Source organism: Amia ocellicauda, chromosome 15 (genome assembly GCF_036373705.1).
Source record: "Amia ocellicauda isolate fAmiCal2 chromosome 15, fAmiCal2.hap1, whole genome shotgun sequence".
In the NCBI taxonomy this organism is placed as follows: Eukaryota; Metazoa; Chordata; class Actinopteri; order Amiiformes; family Amiidae; genus Amia; species Amia ocellicauda.
In genome coordinates this window covers 13394747-13419380 of record NC_089864.1, presented here as the reverse complement: position 1 = coordinate 13419380, position 24634 = coordinate 13394747, and the positions used below count along the sequence as shown (strand labels likewise).

At 38.2% G+C, this 24634-nt stretch overlaps 1 protein-coding gene across 1 annotated transcript in view; it reads left to right on the top strand.

Annotated features, from left to right (window-relative positions):
- The first annotated feature begins 7955 nt into the window (after nucleotides 1-7955).
- large1 (LARGE xylosyl- and glucuronyltransferase 1) overlaps nucleotides 7956-24634 on the top strand; it is a 55584-nt gene continuing 38905 nt past the window's right edge. Inside the window, exon 1 of the mRNA XM_066723983.1 lies at nucleotides 7956-9237. The gene's annotated coding sequence lies outside the window, so the exon portion shown is untranslated. The remainder of the gene's footprint in view (nucleotides 9238-24634) is intronic.

Genomic DNA, 24634 nt, shown 5'->3' with positions numbered 1-24634 from the left:
CTGGGTTGCTCTGGGTTGAGGATCTCCCTCCACTTAGTCTCGGAGATCCACGAAGGAAGCACTGAGTCTGTGTTTATTGTGCTGTCCAGACTTTTAGTCTCTTCTGATAGGATGACTGAATATGGAGTCATCTTTGTAAGATACTGAATAAGGAACCACTCATTTTAATAGAACATTAATTGTGCATTACCAGTGCTTTAATATATCCTGATTTCTTTGTATATACGTACACACAATATTTGTTAATATAAGACTTAATCCTGTCTATCATTTTATTTGGTTTAATTTCCACTATTCATATGAATTTAATATCCACTCACATTTCCTGCAGCATTTTTAACTATATTCTCTAATAATTCCAATATGGAACAGAAATATATATTTGTATATATTGTAGAAATTATCTTTATATTATTCATATGCCAAAATTGCCTCAATTGTATATTTAGTATATATGGGATACATTTAAAATATATTGAAATCGAATACATACATTTATTTTATGTATATTGTAGAACTTAACCTCACCATTTATTTTAAACATATAGAGCCTAAAATAAATATATAAATACATATAAAAATAACAATGGTTTAATAAATATTAATATTTCACTACATTTTAAAATCAATAAAATATCAAATAAAACAATTTACAGTATATGAAACTATACACATTCCTTCATGAGCAACAATCATGTTCTTATGGTTAACTACCAGAAGAAAAACCATCTTGTCTTCTTTGACAGCTATCTACACACGTTTTTGTGTCTTCATGTTTGCTACCAGCTATTACTAACTATCTGACCGTGAATTTGTTGGCTTGATGTGTTTTCTTGAAATTATTGATTCTCGTGAGTGACTGGTTCAAGAGAATTTTTCATTACCCCGTGGCCACTGATTTGCCAGGTTCTCCAATCTTCGCTAGCGTTGCTACTCCAAGTCATCTAAATGACAGCATGGTGCGCGGGAAAATGCAATCAGTGGTCTTTGCCTCTCGTGTTTTGGCTTCAAGGCAGTATATGAAAATTGGTCCCCTAGTTCAACCCATTTCAGTCTGTAACAGATTTCTGTTTTGAAGATACAAGGTTCAAAAGATGTTATGCTGACAAAACACACTTTTCCAGTCGAAGGTTGAATAATGTTCAATAGATTGCTAGAAGTAGGATCAGCTGGAGAGGTTTGCCTCAAGGAGCTAGGCAAAGGCATGTGTTTCTAATGAGATGTCCCCGATCAAAGGCAACTGTAAGCTAGGACTGTCAAAATTTCTCTCCCCACCTCCTTTTCAAGTAGGCTTATAATTTACTGCAAAAACTTTGTGTTTGTTCTTTGTTTCCGATGGTGGGAAGAAAAGCTGAAATTGCAACTCTTTACTGGTTCTTTAGTAAAGGATTATCAAGGGGCATCAATCATTGCTCCTTTCCTGACACCATTTCTTAAGAAACTAATCAATTTTCAAAACTAATATATAAACTTAAGCCTGTTTTCTTGCAAGCCTAAAACCTTGAGCACAATCACGTGTCATGGACAAATATGTTTCAATTTACATTCATATGTGAAATAACTACAGTACTACATATATGGTCTTCATGAATATCCAAAAGCAAACATTTGGGTTGGATTTCCAAAAATATGCAAGCAGAAAACCCCTCTAACTTCCTAATGCATGCATATAAACTCTGTTATAACATATCTAACACAATTGCAAAATCCAGTTTAACAATTCACTTTTGTCTTTTCCTTGTTTCTCCACTTCTGGATAAGAACACTTTGGTCAACATATGTATTTCTCACAATCTTGCCTCATTTCAGATAAAACTGAATATTTGTGTGAATTATATATTCATATCAAGCAATGTTTTTACCTTGGAAAATGAGATTGAAAGATTTCCTACAGAAAAATCACTTACCATGGAAACTAAAACCCTACTTGAGAGTTGGGTCAATAAAGCAATGGAGGAACTGGTAGGCCAACCTCAACACAGAACTCTCCTTTCCAGGCTGAGACTTACTGAAGTGGGAAATGATCGCAATGACTGTGAAGAACAAACATCTTATGAACTTCCAACTTCCCCTGCTGGGGCTTAACTCAAAGTGATGGGATCGTGCGGTACGTTGCCCAAGCAAGGGCTCTAGGAAGAACCTTCACCTTAACAGCAGGCAGGCAGCCAAGCTGAAAACGCACCATGACAGTAGGAAAGAGAAGTGCTACGATAAGATGTCTAACGCTGATCCAACCTCGAATGATCCCAGCGCAGGTTTTACTGAGATATGCACTTCTCTACCATAAATGATTTGTTAAGTGGTGGAATGGGATTACAACACAGACTGCTGCTCAAGAAATCCCTGTCAATGTGTTGGCCAACAGCTTGTCTTGAAGGTCCCCTCTCTAAAACATCCTTTTCACTCCCTTGCTATGTTCCTCCTTCTGATCCAAGAAACTGAATTTAGACATCCATAACCAGTAAAACCTCCTGAAATGGATCTGTGTCATGCTGATAATTGTGTCAGTGTGGGTGGTTTTTATATGAATTAACTAGAAGTTCAACATCTGATATGGTGAAATGAACAGCCTCCAATACAGAGACATTTAATAACCTCAAGATAGGTATATGCTTGGTACCTGCCTTTTCTTTCACATATTTTAAGGTCATTTATCACAAAATACAAATATGTAGCTTTGGTATATTCTTATTTAACATAAAAGGATCATAAGAACGCAAAACAAAATTAGGTTTACATGGTTGGTCGGTAGATGAGCAGCCAGCATTGCTACATTAAAATAAAAATAAAAATGAGTGATTTGAAACCACCCAAAAACAATTGTGCATGGTAGAATGGAGGTCAGCAGTTTTCCCTTTGAAGAGTGTACACATAGTTTGTTTGCTGAAGTTTCTGTCTTATTAAATGAAATAAAAAAATCTGTTTTCATAAATAAGGAATGAGTTTACAAGAATAATGATTATCACAGGCCAAGGCCAGTGGATAATGAGATTATTTATTTGAGACATCCTGTTTAAAATTATTTTAATGTTGACCCCTACTGAGTGAATCATTCGTCATGACCATAAATACCTCCCATTGCCTCGTGTAAAACATCTTTAACCCTGTCCTTCCCTTAATTTCCCCCACATTGCAGTGCTTTCTGCTTTGAATTTGATCCTCTGAAAACTCTATTCTGTGGATGTTTACATATTTACCGACCAATGAAGAAATATAGAATAAAGACAGCCATTTAAAAATGCAGGTTCCAGTTTCGTGTTTTACGTTGACTGCTTTCTGTTCCAGGTCACAGGTTCTTGCATGAGATAATAATCACATCTAGTGTCATCAATACAGATTAACACCAAATAACAGTAAATAGATTTTTTTTCTCCTTTATGCTCTTCATATCTGATGTAATTCACTTGACATCTCAAGGCGTAGAAGACCAGTTTTCAGATATGTTTAGTCTTGGAAGTGTTATTTTACTTTAAAGGTCCTTTACTGTTGAGCTTTTTGGGTAACAAATAATATTCTAATATTTTATTCTAACTTATTTTAATAATAATACTAACAAAACATTCCATAAAGCAAATAACTTAACCGTTAATTAATCTCAGACTAGCCTATCAGAATATTACATTCTTGGGAACTAACACATACATAATTTGTTCGTATACTGTATACTCACACTTCTTTAAGATGAGGTCCTCTTAATCTCCAGGATGGCAGTTTGGTTTCATCGTCATCAGCAAGTGCTCCTGACCAAGAAAATTAGTCTTTCTGCAGCGTTTTGTCTGGTCTGAGTGTAAGTCCTGAAGTTAAATCTTTAACTTCAACATTTAACCAAATTTCCAAGCCCTCTTATAGCCCAAAACTTCCATTAAGCAACTTTGTCTGAAGCTGAATCTCTCATTATCTTCTCCCATTCTAGAAGCCCAGTCTTAATTAAGTATCACTGTCCAATGCAGCGGATCGGTATTATCATCTGGTAATTAATGATGAAGTCAAGAGTCCAACAACAATGTTTTCATCAACACTGACACATCCTGAAAGCACTGCAGTATAATAATAGCAATGCGAGTCTGAAAGCATTCCATGAAGTCACATACAAAGGGTAGATGAAGCTGTGATAATCACACAACTACAATGTTAACCCACCCCCCACCTGCACATGATTTTTGATCTTCCCTTTCAAATTCTTCCTCAAACACTGGCATATAATTTGGTTCATATGCAATTTAATTGTAGGGGGATAAATTATCCTGACACATGCAAATGATGCCATTAATAATGAAACTCAGTTAAGGGCATTTAAATAAGCCTGGAAATACTCCAAAATAGCCCTGCATGACTGAATCTTTCATGTACGAACATTATTGACAGACATATTGAAAAATCTGTGATAACTTACATTATTCCTAATACCAATGTTGCAAGACAGTAGTGAATAATTTTTAATTAACTTTGAATTACCTGCCTTTTGTTACAGTATTAAAATGACAGAACACTCCACTATTCAAATATAGTGCTTTCTATGATCTTTATGTAACAGGCTTATGCAATATTCTTTATTGCAAATATTAAGTAGTAAAATACACAAAAAACAAGTGCCAATCTTATGAAATGGGAAACCAATTAGCACATGCTGTCAAAGTGTAATACAGTTTAAAACTAAACATTCTCCTCATAGTTAAATTGGTTAAATTGACTTTGATATGTAGAAACAGTGTTGTGTGTTTAGGGGAAAGGGTTTGGAATAGATACATATAATTCTAAACGCCAGCACCTTCAGATCAGTGCATTGTATATTATGTATAGTGACAGGTAGGGCTATAATCCAATGTTTCGTTTTCCATTCGCTATCATAGGGGTCGTTATACTGAAACATAAACTAGATTGCTGTAACATTTGTCACATTTATTAGTGATAATATTATGAGGCCTGAAAACCACTTTAATTAAAAGATCAGGACCGGTAATGATATCTAAACGGAGACATTAGACATTGAATGGCATTAATAATTAATTATCATTTCCTGTTCTTGTACAAATGTTTTATTAAAGTAATTTTGCAAACATTGAATCTATATTAAATAAAATAGGTAATATAAAATATTGAAAGCAAACAATATATACGGGAAAATAATCATGTCACAGCAGCACTGGAATCCTTTATTAAAACAACAATGATTTATTCCCACAATATTCATTCAAGCAACCAATTAAAAAAGAATTGGTTTCACTGTTTCTGTTTACCTGGCTAATATTGTAAATATTGACTAAAAATTAATCAGTACATAATGTATTAGTGCACACAAATCATAAACTGCAGTTATTTATATCTTTATGGCTGAAGATTTTGAGTCTGTGGAACCCCAGTGTTTTCTGTATTTCCTTGTATTTCACCTCTCACTTAAGTTAACTGAACTGAGCTCATAATTTAACAATGGAAATGAACTTGAGTAAAACAAAGTCATGTTTAACAGCTTTGTTAAATTGCAGAAAACAAAGTAGATCAACGGAAACTCGAAAGGTGATCAAATGCAACATAATAACTGGAAAGATAGATAGTTTCCAGAGAAGCATGCACACTTATTTGATTTTGCATTTCATTATTTTAAAGGGAAAAATGAATTTCATCAGTAGGTTTCAAAAATGAATAGTTGTATTCTAAATCCTAAAACAACGGTCTTGCATTTAGATGAACAAGGAGCTTACTTTTTGAGTAACTTAAAAAAAAAAACAGACAGCAGATGGCTGACTAAGTAGAGAAATAAGCACTAATGAAAAGCAAAGGCTGTTAAATGTGAGCAAATATCACAACGGTTATAAGGAAGATGGCCAGTCAAGGGAAGCCAGAGAGAACAGCTGTCTTTTCACATTAGATCTGAACAAGTAGAGAGTAGGTAGGAACTTGCACTAGTTCTTCATGTGACCTTGAGGAGCACAGTGACTAAAGTCAGTCAACAGGCTGCACGGAGATATCGATCACTTCACTGGTGGAGATTATTTGTTACAATGCCGTCACCACAATAAAGATCTCTCTCAAAAACCACAGCTTGAACATGGCAAATGCCAGGATCTTCCCACACTTGTATATGTTGCAAATTCCTTGTGAGAGTCTAATGAGAACAAGAGACTCCACAGCTACTGTACATAGACTGAGCTGAATATGTATTCTGCATTATTCTAGAAAACCTCTGATACAATATTTCTAGTTGAAGCCAATCAGCACTAGTTTGTCATGGTGTTAATAGGGATTTCTGTTCCCTACTAGACCCTTTTTTATGTGTGTTTTATTTTAGGTCTCCCTTTTCTAATTTATGAGAATTAAAATATGTCCATGTGTATTTGTTTCCTTATTAATCACTGCATTCCCCCCCCTTTAATTCTTTCTGCCTAGTCTGTTTTGTTATATTGCTATTATTTGGCTTATCAGTGTCAGTGGCTGGTAGAGAAGCACTGAGTAAATTATCCTGTCAAGATGACGGTGAGCTGGGAGACTGCAGAACAATCAAGAGACTGTTTTTCTTTTGCTAGATAAAGAAAGAATAAAAATGAGTTACGAAATCCAAAATGATTTTTTTTTTTGCAAGCACACACCTTCAGATAGGCTACAGAAATGTTCCCTTGACATTTAGCTTTTCTGGGAATACTGGAAGTGTGCAGGTGGTCTATTATTTTTCTCTTTCTTCAAACAGTGCTGTCTCCATATACCTCTGATTGGAACAACGTTGGTAAATTGCCCTAGTTTGAAGAAAAATATTGTCTCTTAAATTGATTGGGGAAACCCACAGGAACAGTTGTTCTGTATACCTATTTCAACACACACTCATAATAAATTGTTCACAGACTCTGAAATCTCACTAAATAGGGATATTCTGTCAAGCTATTTATGAGATATTGTGAACAAATGACTGTATTCAATTCCCTCTATGACATGAAGATGTTACCCTGACACAAATCTTAATGCAAAGTGAAAGGCAATGCAATTTAGCGGAAGACCTATAATGAAATGGTTAGGGCAGAAACGGAAAACTCACAAGATAAACAATACTACTTAAAGTTTAAGCAATATACATACTGAATTGTGCATGTAAAATTACAGGGCATGTAATTCAAATTTCAAATAATAAAATCAATTTGAGCATTGTTGGCTATGATTACTGTAAATAGAATGACATACAGATGCATTGATATATGATGGCTATAGATTTGTTGTATTCACTGAAGGACAGCAAAAATAAATCGATGATGCATATCTGAATGCTAACTGACCCAGTAAAGAGACTGGTTTGAAACTTAAAAGATGCAGAATATACATATGAACCTAACCAATCCCAAGTGAATATTCTAGGATAGTCTGTGTGGAGTTAAGAGGCAGATATACACTTATAGCCCTTATAGCTTTAGAAATAGATGGGACATATGAAGAAAATACTCATCTATCATGAATAATCAAGCTTGATATTTTAAAGAAAATGTAAACAACACCCCCGATAAGATCTGAGCATTTGCAAACTGTGTAATGTGCATTTGAACCCATTTCCTGTGATTGAACTAAATCTCTTCACTAGATGGTGTCCAATAAAAGTTCACCTTCAAGGTTATACACCATACATGCATACATACACTCCCTCATACATACATAGCTTTCATTCCCCTCTGCACATTCCCAGGCAAGCAACTTCCAATGAACAGGCCACTTCATCCTGAAAGAGAAATCGCAAACAGCATCTGAATGAGTTCAAACAAAAGCTAACTATAGGAACTGTCAAATGATTTTGCAGTGTGCGTTTCCCTGCGTTGGATCCAATCCGTTTTCTCGGTATCCGTGTTTTGCTGTCCACTCCAGTGCAAAAACGGAGGGGGGGCTCCGTGGCTGTGGATTGGACGTGTCCTGCTTGTCATATGTGTATGTGTGTTGGGGGGGTGGGGGGCAGGTTTTGGAAGCAGGGACAGCGTCTGCACACAATCCCTGCAGCTGAGGCTGGCGCGGTGTCGGTGCAACGTCGCGGGTTGGGGGAGGTACTGAGTGGGTCTGGAGAGAGAGGAAGAAAAGAGTGAAAAGGCTGCGGAATCCCTATTAAAGGCCTTCTCCCTGGATCCTCAAGTTCGCAGAGTCTCTTCACTTGTTACTTTTCTTCTTTTTTTGTAGCCACCACAACAAACACACCGACATGGCCACAGAAAGGAGCGGACTGTAAATGCCCAGCAGAAGACGAGGAAGCGACCCACAGATCTGGGACATAAACTGCTCTTTCTCCCCCCAACACAAGGCCCCTGTTCAGCGGGGATTGGAGCCGGTCGTCTTTCTGCCTGGATATATCTGCGCATAAAAGTAGTTTCCCCCCCAAGAAACGGGATGCCACCAAACAAGGGAAGGGGGTTGGGAAGATCAGACAGCTGAGCCAAGACGGTGCCGATAGAGCCTCTTCAGAAAGAGCTACTTTAGAGACGGGAAGAGGAGAAAACAAGACTGCCATCCTATTCATAACCAGCTCTGGTCCTACTGGGTGTAGATGTGTCGGACTCCAGTCAACGTCCAGTATCACACACCCCGGCCAGCAAAGCGTTATAATATCAGTGAGTAGGTGGGATGACTTTTTATGTGCCAACCTACACCATCTCAAGGAGCTGGAGCACGGGTTTGTGATGGCAGATCCCCGCTCTCCTGTTGGCCAGACACTGTGACGTGGAGAAGTGAAACATAGTAACGAGACGGGACACAATAAGTTCGCAAGGAGACATTGCGAGGAGGAGAGGGAGACGGGGGGCATAGACGGGGCTAAGTTTGGCACCAGACTGACACTTAAGAAGATGACAACTATTGATGACAGGAAGCCGGGATTTGCATTGCAACCCTTGCTCTGCCGGTGACTCGGAAGCCATAGACTAAGAGCCCGAATAGCCTCCTCTCTGTTAGCAGAAAGGGGGCACCGAGAGACTGAACTACACATGCACAAGCAGGCGTCCTTGGGGGGACAGAAGAGACACGATATGACGGCTGTTTCTCCAGCATCAGGTGGGATATAAAGACTTGGCCGGCCAGTCGCTCAGTAGCCGCCGCGGCGCTTGACAGACAGGAGGCGGGCGTGGGAGCTGTTCACCCTCGCTGGGTCCTGACGCCGCCCGATGCGCCGCTACTTTTCCGGATGATTGAAGACACAAGCGGCGCTACAGCACCCAGTCACCGGAGGACACAGTGACAGGGCTGCGGCCCTTGGGTCCCTCATCCGTGCGCCTGCTCTGTAAGGTAAGCTGCGGGCTTCATGCAATGCTGTCTGTCCTCTGAACTTCGCCACACAAAGGGAGCTTGTTGTAGATCTGCACGTTGCAACTCCACCAGGAGCAAATCACACACTTGCAATAGTTCATTCGCCTTGATCCGGCCACAACACATCCACAACTCTGAATTAGGTACATATGGAGAGTACATTATAAACTGTGAGCTGTCAGTCCTTATACACACACATATATATATATATATATATATATATATATATATATATATATGTCTACCATTGCATTCATGATAGGACTGTGGGGCTAGGTTTGCTTTACCTTATGGAAGATAATAATAGCCTACTTTTTGCATGCGAACAGAAATCACTGCCACAAAACACTGACTTGACTGTGAATAAGTCCTGAATGAATTCAGTTACAAATATGTGAACACGACGACCGTATACGAGCTGTAAAGGCGAGATCATGAAGTCAAACTGGGGAGAATAACAATTGAATGGACAGGGAGTAATAATGGCAATTGAATGGACTGTGTGTGTGCCATGCTATGCTATTCATTCCAGCATTGTATCGCATGCATTTCCAAATATTTGCAAAAAACATGTACAGAAAATAGAGTAAATACTCTGATTGTTGTTGTCTGGTAGTAGATACAGCTGCAAAATGCAAATCAAACTTAGCAGCTCTTTTGTTCCAAGTCCACGCACTATCTATTGCGCTCTTACAATGGACCAACTGAAGTCTTGGACATCATTTTCATACAGTGGTAATCGGTACTTTACATTTTTACAATTAGGGCTTTTCTTAAAGTGAAATAACTAAACTACAGTGAGCCACCATAGGAATGTAATAATATTAAATGCAACTGAAATTACAAAACTGAGTGGATTGTTGTACTTGGCCATGACCCAGGGCTATAGTACATAGACCCCAGTGATTAATGACTCCTCATGGCTTCTTCTCCAGAAGGCAGATTATAGTTGAAAATTCATGATTTCTAATGTGTTGTAGAATGATTATAAATTGTATTGTTGCAAATGTTACACTTTCAATCTATTGAGGGCTGTCAATGATTGAAATGGTCACCATTTATGTTCCCAGTTGCCTTCAGCATGGTTTGAACCTGTATAGATTTTCTGGTTACTTGGAGATAGAGGTGTCCATTTGTAATGCACATCTTAAAACCATGATTCATTCCAGCAGTAATGAAACTGTTCTGATGATCATTCAATGTGCATCTCTGTCTGTGAAAAAATTGGAACATGTCTGCTGCGTTTGCTTCATTCATTTATTTTTTTAAATTATATGTCATCTGATAGCCATTCAAAATAAATACATTTCAACAGAAAGAGATCTTGGCAGACTTTGACTGTATCTTTTTTAAACTGTAGTTTTGCAGTGTTCTTTAACTTTGTAAGTTAAATTGAGAGGAGTACATTGCTATAACTTTTTATACAGAACAACTCAGGAATTTAGGATACAACAATTAATTACAGAACATATTCAGAGATATAGGTCCATATTAAATACAAATTTGACCCACTTATTAATAGCAAACTACAACTATAACCAAATTAAAGTGGTTATATTCATGAGTAGAAGAATATAAGCATGTGGCAAAAAATCAAGCTGTCACTGAATACAAGTTTTTAGTCTTTTTAGTGAGTGCGTCAAAGTTTTGATCTAATTTCAACCATAGACACTATCACATATAGAACAGAATTGTGATTATTCTGTAGTTTTGTGGCATCATGAAAGTGTATACTGTCACTGCATTGCCACTTTCAACTCCAGCTGTACATTCTTAACATGTATGTGTGTGTAACGTGTATCTATGTATATTTCTTGCACTATTTCTTGTAATATTGTATTAACTCAGTCTGTGTTTGGAGAAGGTCTTTTAAAGGTCAGTTATATTTAGTTTTTGTTCATTTTGAAGAGACAGAAATTTTGTTGTGATCTAAGCCCCATTTTTATTTTTCAGTCAGCGAGATATGTCATGTCAATCCACACCAACCCGGGAGAATTGAAGACAAGCAAACACACACACACGCACATACACCCACAGACACACACAAATCCTTTGGGACACCACTGCTGCACCTGCTAATATTTGTTTTCCATTGCTGTTTCCTTGTGATATGCCTTGCTTTTTGTGCTCTATGCTTGGGGCTTTTTTATCTTCTTTTCTACCTTGTTTGGGTGAGCAAGTTAGTATGCATACATCCAGTATCAGGATTTCCAGATACATTTTTGTTCTCCTCATTGACTCAAATTAATGCTGGTTTCTACCTTTTTTTTCAGCAGTGCATGAGACCTGAAACTGTCAATTTAACTCAGCTGTCACACTTTGTCTTCTTCTTGCTGAAGTAGGCATCTAACCTTCTTAAAAAAATCTTAAATTTGATTTCTTTTTCTTAGCTCCCAGCAATGGCTTAACAGTTTCTGACATTAAAAAACAAATTCAAAAACTCCTATATAAAGTATATGAGTGACAGGAAGAGTTTTAGGATCTTGGCAGGCATAAAATATTGAATATTATTGGGTGGCCTACTCTAGATCAGGAATAGGTGTGGCATCACACTTTGGTGATGCAGTCTAGAGAAAATCGTAAATGTTATTACTGTGTCTGGAAGCCATGCTAGAATGATCAGCAATGCAGACATCCCTTGTATACTTGCACAGTACATTCACACAAAAAATATGCCTTTGTACCTGATTAGATTATAATGTATTTATTTTTGTTTTGCTTTTTGGATGAATGATGTTACATGGAGAATTAGTTTCACACAGCTGCTTCTTATGCCAAAATGGTTTATTGAGTCTAAGTATAATAATAGCAATTGTGAGTTAAAACAGAATGATACTGTGATTACAAAACCCACACGTACCTTAGATGCACATTAATTAAAAACGAACATTGTTTTCCTGCAGGAGAGGACATACATCATAGTATAGGAAATATAGTGAATCTTTAAAGTGGGTTTAATTTCCCCTACAGTGTCTTTTGCAGGGATGTATTTTCACCTATAAAGCTACTACCAGCATAACATATAGACAAGTTTCATTAAATTAACTGAGATTGGAAGGAAAACCTACAAAAGTGGCCTTGGAGATGGAGAGATCCCAACCACCTGAGGGTTAAGACTGGGATAAAATTACCCATTGTATTCTGGAAATAGAAATTGATACAAGGAAATTGAGTTGACATTACAGCATGCAAGTTTCAGTAATTACAGTTCTTGGCTCAAAAATGAACGTTTAGAAAACACTGCGCATAGCTTTCTGAATGCATGAGTCAGGCTAATTGATTTTGTAGTCTGTTTTTCATTCTATAACAATTCAATTACTTTAAACAATACATCCTCCTGGTATGGGAGCTGAAGTCAGTGCCTTATCCATTTCAAAAGTCCGATGTGTTGCTGGGCATAGGCTGCTAAACTTCCTAAAACGACTGAGTGGTTTCAAAAAGGGCGGTGTGATAGACAGCACTTGCGGAGTCTGCCAAAATACAGTAGCAGCGACCTACACAGTCAACTAACGTTTCAGTGTAACCTGACAGATTCTTGTTGGGAAGACTAATGACAAATTAAAACCTGTTTTGCTTGTCTGCAAGAAATCTTTTGTTGCAGTAATAACCAGTTTAGCCTGGAGAGAATTGTACATCATTGTTTCAGTGCGCTTGGAAGTACATTATCAAATTTCACACTGATCCTTTTTATTTATCAAAAAGCCTCATTAAATAACTGATCCTAAATGGCACACAGTGTGCACGTTTCTGAATTAACCACACGACTGTGTAACCAGGAAATGCATATCATTTTTCCAAATGGGGAAAACTGCAGTAAAGCCTAACCCCACATTGAAAATGTATTTCATTTAAAGGCAGTAAAGATGACAGTGTAAGTCTACCCATTACCCATACTGTGTTATGTAGTTGAAATCATGCTGTTTTTCAAGTGCGTTAAACAAAAAAAGAGCTAAAAATGGCTGTACTTCTTCTTATTAGATATTTTCAATTGTTTCTGTGGTTTAGTTTGTTGTAGTCAACGGATTTTGGGATGTGTAAGATAGCAGTTCAATCGAAGTGGCACCGACTTGTACCCCTACAGCTAAAACAACACATATCTCTGGAATGTAAAGGGTTAATTGCCAGCAGCAGGCTTAAATCTGTGTATTGTTATAACTCTGGCTTATTATGCATTCAACAAGGTATATGTCATTTCTAGGTGTGCAATTAAAGTAAGTGGAATATGCTGTAATACTAAAATCTGTACGCTAGTACATTAATCACTTTGAAAAGAAAGTGTCACAGCAACACTGTGCTATTTATCACATATATCAAGGCTTTGCGACAATGGCTGTTGCTTGAATAGACTTTTTTTTTTCTTTCAAAAACTCCCAAGTGCTGTAAAACTATACAAATGCCTCCAAAAAGATACACTCCTCATGGAAATATTTGTTTTTTTCCACAGTATCGACTATAATAATAAATAATAATAAGGAAAGAAGAATGAACCAGAAAAACAATCAGAAGCAAAACAAAACAAATGTCAGTATAACTTCTTCAGAGACACAGTATGTGATGTGTGGATTAATACAAGAGAGAAATACTCTTGGTTTATGAAAACAAAGCTTCTCTTCTATTACACCTTTGTGGATGAGATCTTGGATTCGCGTCATGATCTCACCACACTGCAGTGGGATGTGGGATGCCAGCATCCTGAGTGGGAGTGGGTGGCCAGTGAAGCAGTGGACAGACACCCTGGCTGACGAGCCGGACTGAGGGACCCGAGCCACCCTGAGCTGAGCTGAGTCAGCATATTGTTTTGGTGCTTCGTGTGAAAATATTTACAGAGTGGTTTAAGACGTTGCTCTTTGGTGCAGGATTTCCTTTGAACTTTCTCAGAAGCATCCATAAATAAATTAACTTGTACATGTTTAAGAAAGCATCATACAGAATGCATAAGGGAGTGTAATTGTGCTCCAAAGCATCAGTCGCAGCTGTGGCTTCAACTGTGAGAGTCAAGAGCCAATGACTTGGAATATTGTAGAGACATTTGAAAGGGGCATTAGGCTACCTGTTTTGCAAGGTTGTCGATATCATGTAGCAGCAGGGGGCAGTGGCAGGACCTCGGTGGGTGTGCAGGGATAGCGTTGCCGTGCCTGCCCTTTGAACACATCCTGCTGCTTTTATAGTTGCTTTTACCTTTACAGACTGGAGCAGGGCTGGATTAGAGGAAGATTTGACTTGCATTGAAGATCTTATCTGTTACACCAGCACGTTCCATACGGATCTGTCTGAAAGGTGACTAAACTCCCATTTTTTGCCCCAGCTGAAATAGTCAAGCACCCCACTGCGCTGTATGTCCTTTGATGTCGTATTAAAAACCCGGGGGTGTGTTTTTACTTTGCGTTAAGTCACATTAGGTGTAAAGTCCAGCCTGCAAATAAAAATGGACTAATGCTAATAAGAGCATTTGAAAAAAGCCACCTGGAGTTGTACAGCAGCATATGACTAGAAGAATATAGGCTGAACAATGCAGATAAAAATAAAATTAGATACAATAGGGGAAAACCTTATATGTGCCACTACATTAGATTTATATGTTAATATATTGAATCTTTTGTGCGGTAGGAGGTATGCCCTTGTTCTCACAGCAAGCGGATGGTGGCTAATAAACTAAGAATGTGAATTTTACATCAAAGGATGTTATGTTTTGGCTTGCTGTCTTCCAATTCTGAAGATTTTTCATACGACTGTGGAGTAGCTCATGTTAAGACTCGAACTGCTGCTGTTGCTATATTGTTAAAAGAAAGGGTGATGTTCAAATATGAATTCATAATACATCCTGTACAACACACTGACTTGTGTAGGTGTTGAGGCCCTGTGGAAATGCCTGTCATAGCTGCAACTTGTTTATTTATTCCAGTAGTTTGAGTTGCTGAAAGACACTTTTAAGAAAACATGTATAGAAGCGGGAAATGTCAAAACATTGTTTGGGGCAAAGTGTTAGAAAAGTAAAGCCTTGAGAAGAAGCAAAGCTGGGAAGATGATCACTAATTCAGATAGAAAAGTAAGACAGTATTCAACAGGGAGAAGGAGAAGTTTGTTTACTGTAAAAGTATTTGTATTGCCAGTCTATGGGATGGAATAGTTATCATCCTTCTCAACAGTAAGATTGTCATCCCCTTACTTCTGTGTAAGTACTAGACAATGACTTTTGACTCTTGAATCTCTGTGGCATGTCTGGCAGTGTATTTTGCTTCCATGGACAATGTTAGTTGGAAGGGAGAAAAACAGAAATATTCCAACAGTTTGCTGTGAATTTGTCCTAATTACTGCAGCAAACATACACATCCAAAGAGTGGATCTTTCGAAATGTGAAAAAGCTCCAAACCGATGAACATTTACTGAGAGACTGATTTATTTATAGCTCTTGATGCACATGTTAACATAATTGCTTGCCGCTGTAACCTCTAGCTACACTTGATTAGCATGTAACTCACAATGTTGTTGGTGTGCTAAAACCAGGGATGGTCGCTGCCTCAGGTTTGTGCTAATCCTCTAGGAGCCTCACAATTGTTATTTTAAGCCACTGCACTGCACATTAATATCCTTACATAGCAAGTTGTGGCGCACTAAACAGCTGAAATATCACCCAGCATTCCTGGTGTCATCACGTCACCGGTCTTCATTTAAGACAGCACACAATACATTCGACATCAAAAGGAATTAATGGCCAGTTCAAATGGCTGTTACTGAAGGACATTGGTTGAGCAAACCACAAGTGACAGGTACAATATGCCTGTATCGGACAAACTAAATCACCAGGGTCTGCAGCCAAAGTGAGGTTATTTAGATGAAGATGGCAATCCACATCTTGGCCGTCAGCCTTTCATTTGATGTTCTATCTCTTATGGAGTATATTGTAGTGCAAGCCCAGTAGTCAGATAATAAATAATACTAAAAATACTGTCAGAAGAGCTGATGTTCATAATATATGAAGACACCTGATATACCCATTGTAGTTTTTATGTTCTTTCTTTTTGGGAATGAAGAAAGTTTTACCACCTGCATGTGTCTGAAGATGGAATACAGTTGATGTGAAGAACATTTTCCTAAAATCAGACTGAGAGCTGGGAATGATTGTCTAGCTGTATTGCTCTTACCCATCCATGGATGCAATTTTTATCATACAGATTGATTAATTAGATTCACACAACATGAGCACACTTTTTTATTTTTATAATGTGCATACAGTGCCTTGAAAGAGTATTCATCCCCTTGACATTTTTCCTATTTTGTTGTGTTACAACCTGTAATTTAAATTGATTTTTATTTGAATTTCATGTAATGGAGACACAAAATAGTCCAAATAGGTGAAGTGAAATGAAAAAAAAATCTAAAAAAAAAAAAATGGAGAAGTGGTGCGTGCATATGTATTCACCCCCTTTGCTATGAAGCCCCTAAATAAGATCTGGTGCAACCAATTACCCTCAGAAGTCACATAAATAGTTAAATAAAGTCCACCTGTGTGCAAGCAAGCGGCACCATGAAGACCAAGGAGATCTGCAAACAGGTCAGGGACAAAGTTGTGGAGAAGTACAGATCAGGGTTGAGTTATAAAAAAAATATCCAAAACTTTGAACATCCCATGGAGCACCATTAAATCCATTATTAAAAAGTGGAAAGAATGCGGCACCAGAACAAACCTGCCAAGAAAGGGCCGCCCGCCAAACCTCAGGGACCAGGCAAGGAGGGCATTAATCAGAGAGGCAACAAAGAGACCAAAGATAACCCTGAAGGAACTGCAAAGCTCCACAGCGGAGATTGGAGTATCTGTCCATAGGACCACTTTAAGCCGTACACTCCACAGAGCTGGGCTTTACGGAAGAGTGGCCAGAAAAAAGTAATTGCTTAAAGAAAAAAAGCGAACACGTTTGCTATTCACCAAAAGGCATGTGGGAGACTCCCCAAACATATGGAAGAAGCTACTCTGGTCAGATGAGACTAAAATTGAGCTTTTTGTCCATCAAGGAAAACGCTATGTCTGGCGCAAACCCAACACCTCTCATAAACCCGAGCACACCATCCCCACAGTGAAGCATGGTGGTGGCAGCATCATGCTGTGGGGAGGTTTTTCATCGGCAGGGACTGAGAAACTGGTCAGAATTGAAAGAATGATGGATTGTGCTAAATGCAGGGAAATTCTTTAGGGAAACCTATTTCAGTCTTCCAGAGATTTGAGACTGGGACGGAGGTTCGCCTTCCAGCAGGACAATGACCCTAAGCATACTGCTAAAGCAACACTCGAGTGGTTTAAGGGGAAACATTTAAATGTCTTGGAATGGCCTAGTCAAAGCCCAGACCTCAATCCAACTGAGACTCTGCGGTATGACTTAAAGATTGCTGTACACCAGCGGAACCCATCCAACTTGAAGGAGCTGGAGCAGTTTTGCCTTGAAGAACGGTCATAAATCCCAGTGGCGAGATGTGTCAAGCTTATAGAGACATACCCCAAGAGACTTGCAGCTGTAATTACTGCAAAAGGTGACTCTACAAAGTATTGACTTTAGGGTGGTGAATAGTTATGCACGCTCAAGTTTTTTTTTTTTTTTTTTCTTATTTCTTGTTTCAGAATAAAAAATATTTTGCATCTTCAAAGTGGTAGTCACTCAAATGATACAAACCCCCCCAAAAAAACAATTTTATTTCCAGGTTGTAAGGCAACAAAATAAGAAAAATGCCAAGGGGGGTGAATACTTTCGCAAGGCACTGTATATTTGCTTGGTTGCCATGGTTGCTTCAAATGTCTCTTGGCTGTTGTTTTTGATATATCCACTTTAAATGGATGGACTCTGTATTTAAATTGGTGTTTTTTTCATGTTAACATTTCGTGTAGATTAGAATGTACAGCAAATCTGAAAATGCCATAATATTCCATTATAGTGCCGTTATTAATTATTCTAATATTCAGTATTAAACAAAATCAGTGGCTTGCAGTTGAGATATGCTGTCTTTGTGTCAATAAACCCCCTTATTATTGTTATCGATAGGCCTACATCTTTTTAAATTGCATTAAAAAAAATGAAATTGGTTACTTTCAGTATGATTAAAAACAGCTTGCTGTAGTTCAAAAGATAGCTGTTCTTTCAACACAGTCTTTTACAAAGAGCTGTCGTTTGTGCTTCAGAAATAGAGACAAACTGTATTCTAACTGCAGTGTAATTAAAAGTTAGCTGATGTCTTTGTGCTGCACAGTCAGAGATTTTTCATTAGATTTAATATTCTATTATATTACAGTAACATTTTAAGACACTAAGAAATAGTACTAGGATATTTTTTAAATAATAATAATGTAGAGGATATATATCTATGTATGTGTGTTTGTGTGTATGTATACAGACGGGTGACAAATTAAAGGAAAAACCGAATAAATGAGTGGAGGAACATAATGAATGCAGATGCCTCCAAACAGGTGTACTGCGTGATACACTTAAGCAATTAACATCCTGTCATGCTCTGTGGCATGTATAAAAATGCTGAGCAGGCCCAGTTGACCTTGACTTGTAATCAGGATGACAAGAGGAAAGGTTCTATGTGACTTTATTGGGGCACCATAGGCACTGGTCACAGAAATCTGGAAAAAAGTGATATGGTCAGATGAGTCATCCTTCACCATATTCTCAACAAGTGGGCGAGTGCATGTGTGGCGACACCAAGAGAACGTTACAGGCCTGACTGCTGGACCCCTACAGTGAGGGGGTCCGGAGGCTATGTTATGCTGTAGGGGGCATTTTCCTGGCATGGTTTGGGTCCACTTGTCCCTTTTAGAGGGAAGGGTCACTGAAAATCATTACAAAGTTATTCTGAGTGATCACCTTTATCCTTTGGTGACATTTCTCTCCTGATGGGAGTGTCTCTTCCAGGATGACAATGCCCCCATCCACAGGGCACGAGGGCTCACTGAATGGTTTGATGAGTATGAAAATGATGTGAATCATATGCTATGACCTTCACCAGATCTGAACCCAGTTGAACACCTATGGGAGATTTGGGATCGACGTGTTAGACAGCGCTCTCCACCACCATCATCAAAACACCAAATGAGGGAATATCTTTTGGAAGAATGGTGTTCATCCTTCCAGTAGAGTTCAGAGACTCGTAGAATCTGTACCAAGAGCATTGTGCCAAACACCTTACTGGCAAGCAAGTAAGCATTAAGTATTTAAGGAGAAATGAGAATTTAAATACTAGTTAAATTATTTAAATGAGGCCCAAAGTTAATCTTCAAGATCATATTCTTTGAATCTTATATTCTGTGCTTGTGCTCTGTGATGCAGGGCAGCATCCTCAGTGTGTTTGCAGGACCATTAATATGAATTGTTTAAATGCCTAAGTGTTCTAGGCAATGCTGTGTTTTAAATTTCCAGTTATTTTGAATAAAGTCAAAAGTATGTTGCAGAGGTTGGAAAAAGCTACCATGTCAGTGTGTTGTGTGTTTCACCTTCCCCTTTTTTCTTTAGTTACAGCCTGTGAAGTTCTTGACATGTGTTTCAGGAGGCTCTCGAAAAACACTTTGCTGAATTTCACATTCCTGAAAAAAACCCATATTCCTGAACCCTCCGTAGTATCCTGGCATGCCTGGGTTTTAATGGACAGCCAAGTCCAGTCCACAGCCTTGTGAGGTCAGCACCTCACCCTTCCTAGCAGCCTGGACTGCTCTGTGAACTGTCCATGCTTTTTTCAGTCCCTCCCTTTTGTTTTTATGACATAACCTGCACAGTTCTTTAAAAACATAAATGAAGCTGTAGGTTGCTGTGCATTATTTGTGCTAATTCATCATTGTACTCACATCCAGCTGGAATGATCTTTGTACAAGTCTAAGCATGTAAGTATGTAAGTACATATGTACGGCCATATGCTCCTCTCGAACATCAAATCAAGCTAAGGGTAATTTTACTTGGAAGTGCACAAAGGATGGCTAAAATAATGAAGGGGCCAAAACAGTGTGCACAGTATGATCCGTTTTAAATAGGATACTAAACTCTGTGAGAACTGAAAACAGTTGGTTCAGCACTATCTGTAATGGGGTGTTGTTTCCCCAGGTACGTGCTGAGAGCATCAAGTGTTTGGTGAATCCCACAAATATACATGAGGTCCGAGGTCGCTCTCTGTCATGTTCTCTTCAGTGGCTCTTCACCGCTGTCAGTCAGAGGACTTGTAGCTGTCACCTCCACTTTGACAGCCCCTCAGTAAAGCCTCCGAACCCATTCTTCTGAGAGGGGAAGGGAAAACAGATTGTATGCGGCCTAGCCAACCATACATATTTACTTTAGTCAACTTCAGTCATGAACATTTTGCATCTACATATGATGGCTGAACTACAGTACTGTTAAATGCGGTACCTTTGGGAAAATATGTGCCAGCAGCAGTTTCCTTTATATTGTAGTTCATAAGCATCTGTTTCAGTGTATTAGTGGAAGTCCCGTAAGTTTGTACGATTTTGTGTTTTTGTTAAATATAAATATTTATGTATATTGTTCACTTGAAAGAGTTTATTTAAGAAAATAGTGTGCATGCTCTCAGGCGAATGTGCTGGAAATAAGCAGGGATGCACAGGTTGAAATATGATTGCATAGGGTGAAATACTTTAGATTATTAACTAAAGGAGCAAACAAGGTTGGTTTGTTAGTTTATTTGTATTTTTATTTATTTATTTGTACATTAATTTGATTCATTACATTACTATGCTTTAGTAACCAACAGCAGCTTACTAAATTCAATGAAGCTATGGTGCCTGTCTTTGACAGGAATGAAAAAAAAAATGTAATTGCAATATGTTCAAATATCTTTGTTTAAATTATTTTGGGACTCTTGTTTGATGGACGATAATTGGATTTAAAGACTTTGGTACACACATACAAACTCAGATCCAAAAGATCAAATGTAAAGAAAGACGCACGTGACCAGAATATACAGGGGCACAATAGCTCTCCCCTCTGGTGTGATACTAACTGTACCAATTCACAATGTAGAAATCTGTATATTATTTGCACTTCATGTTCTTAAAAGGTCCCAAGAACTCACTTTATCAACATTATTTGTCTCAGTGAAACAATAAATCAAGACTAATTGCTCAGGAATTATGTGTAGCCTCCAACTGTACAGTTTTCCCCATTAGTAGGGTAATTCTGTGGTGCTAAGGGCAAAGGAAAATGATAAACTACTGTTGCCATTTCTATTTGTAAAATTGTAATGAAAAATGTTTTGTTTAATGTTTCCGCCGGCTCAGTCCGACAACCTGGAGCAAACTCAAACTCACCTAATGACCCAGAGAGAAATAATGCCAGGGGAAGATGAAAAGCAACTCTGTGCATGATGGCAGGATCTAAATGAATTAGATGCTGACTCTAATAAATAGTTTCTAAGGTTATACCAGCCTATCTAAAAAATAAAATAAAAAAAGTGGACAAAGCACAGTGTGTAGGAAAAACAAAACTGCATACAAAACCAGTATATTACCAAAAGTAATGGAACAAGCCTTCCACTGCTGATAACGTATAAAAGCAAAGGTCACACGCTATATAAAGAGCTTTTTGTTGTTGATGTTGTTGTTTTTATAAGGGCACCATGACCGTGAATACGCTCTGTGATATTTTAGACAGCAGTGCTCTGCCAAGGCTTAAAGCGAGCACCTGTACGACTTATTCCCAAAAGGCAGATAGTCGCAATGCTGAGAGTATAATACAGTGGCGCAAGGAGAATGGTCTGTTCAGAGATTTGGCCTAAATCCCACTGAACACCTATTGGATGAACTGGATAATGAGGACTTCAGATGTTATCTCCCTTACTGCATTCAGAATTATCGTATATCAAATTACATTCATGAGAATGCTTGGTCGACTGCCACCAGGACACAACTACTCTGTAGATTGGGATTACTTTGCTCCAGTAATTTTTGTGTATAAGAAACATAAGAAAGTTTACAATTGAGAGGAGGCCATTCGACCCATCGTGCCCGTTTGGTGTCCATTAATAACTAAGTGATCCAAGGATCCTATTCAGTCTATTTTTAAATGTTCCCAAATTGTCTCTTCAGCCACATCGCTGGGGAGTTTGTTCAGATTGTGACGCCTCTCTGTGTGAAGAAGTGTCTCCTGTTTTCCGTCTTGAATGCCTTGAAGCCCAATTTCCATTTGTGTATATTCTGTACAGAAAGTACAAAACCCAACACACTACACTCTCTAGATATCAAAGATCATGGAAAGGCAGAAAATACTATAGTTTCTGAGTATCCTAATTAACAGTCAATTCAGAATTCATCATGTTAGCAGACTGTGTATCATTTTAATCTGGTGCACCTACTTAATAAAGATGATTTTTCACTAATTTGGTTTAATAACTGTGCAATCAATGCCCGTTGCAATCAATTTAAGAAGCGAGGGTGCATTAAAATGGGCAGAGGCGGGTTCTTTCACTGGCCATTAAAGCTAATGTAAAATGTGCCACAGCAGGGGGGGAAATCAAAGCAGCTCCTTCATCTTCATCCCAAGGTCTCAGAGCTGAGGGTTGGCCGTGTTACAGAACCCTGCTGGAGGCGCACCTGTGTGGCCGCTGTCTTGCTGCGATTCAGTCACTGCCAATATTGCTGCTAATGAAGGCTGCTTTTACTATTTAATACATTCTGAATCTTACATGATCGAGATGTTTTTATGTTTTTGTTTCTCTTCCCTTCAACAGTGAAGACATCTATTGTATTCCTTGGCCTGAGATTCCTGTGCTTATTTAATCATTCATACAACTTGTGTTTCTCAGCCCCATCTGTCTACCTACTGTTCACAACGGGTAACTAATAATAATAATAATAATAACTTAATACTAATATGCGAGAGACTCAATTAAAAGAACATCGAGTCCTACATAATGATGTCCAATTTGTTCCCTAGACTATTCTTGGCATGTATTAGTGTATATTATCACACTTTCTTAATACATATTGTAGCAAGTTGTGATTCGTATAAATAGATTACATAACAGTAATGTATTGGCAGTAAACTCTTACATTTAAACACTTGAACCAGTGAAGACAATCAATTCATCAACATAGAAGGCATGTTTATGGTTTTTATTTGTTGCAAGTTATATTAGCCGTCAGTTTATATGCTGAGCACAACCTTAGAACTGAATTCCCACGTATACACATAATTCCCCATGCACTGATAGGGTTTAATGGTAGTTTGTATATGGCTGTAGGATGAGGCCTCAATGGGACATCTTCCTATGGACATTTTGGATTGTCTCTCTATTGGGAACACAGTCTCTTGTGTGCCGTGGCTCCAGCAAGTGTTACTTCTACAAATCGGTATTTTATTGCTGATTGTCCAGGTTTCATTTTGTCTTGGGTAGGGACTGTTAATGGCTCCTGGCTACTGAATAAAAGATGTAAAGATAATAGTATAAAGAAAACTAAAATGTACTAAGGTAGATTGGATTAAGTAATTCCTTGCTTTCCAGCTATGCTTAAATTAAGTAGCAAAGATGTATAAGGTAATACATTTCAATATATTAAAAAAACAAACCTTAAACCTCTCAAATGTTGACAAATTGATGCAGGATATTGTTATGCAAGCTTCTTTAAATATACAAATATGACATAGTGATGCAGCTTATCTTGAAATAATGACTTCCTTCTGGTGAAAAATCTGGCTTTCGCACACCTTCAGTCTCGTTAAGGTTTAAAAAATGATATAGTGCTGAGGAAAAAAAAAGCAGCTTAGTTGCATTCCTTTTGGAAGTAAACACGAGGTTCAGACAGAGGTGGGCAGATGTTAGGGGATTATCTGTGTTAAAGTGGGCTGAGATAAGTGTGGGCTTCTCAGGAGTGATAAAGAAAATATGCCTGTAGTAGGTGGAAAAAGCCATCCACCGTCAGCATTGCGCTCCATTGGGAATATCCGTGAATGGCACATAATGATTGTACACTGGTGCTTCTGTACACATCAGTTCATTCCCTCTTAATGATCTTGCACCTCCGCTATCTCTTTCTGTCCATGGTGGGTGGGTATGAAATTGGAATAAAATAGAATCACAAAATCTCTTCAAAGAAATCACACAATGCGATAAAGAAGCCATTTGTCTCTTTAAGGTTTTAAAAGCCTGCATATTTTCTATTCTCTTTCTTTTCTATTTCGGAGAATGCCGAAATTGTCATATTTTCACCTCACCGGAATCTCATAATAGGCCAAAACAAGCGTCAAGATGGGTATCAAATGAGAACAGAGGCTTCTCCTTTTGGGGTAAATTATATTCGTGTAGGCCTTGGAGAGGAAAGGGAAACTTCTCTCCGGCAGATGAAAATTCACTTATCTGTAGTATCAGGGATCCGAGTGCACCCAGTGTA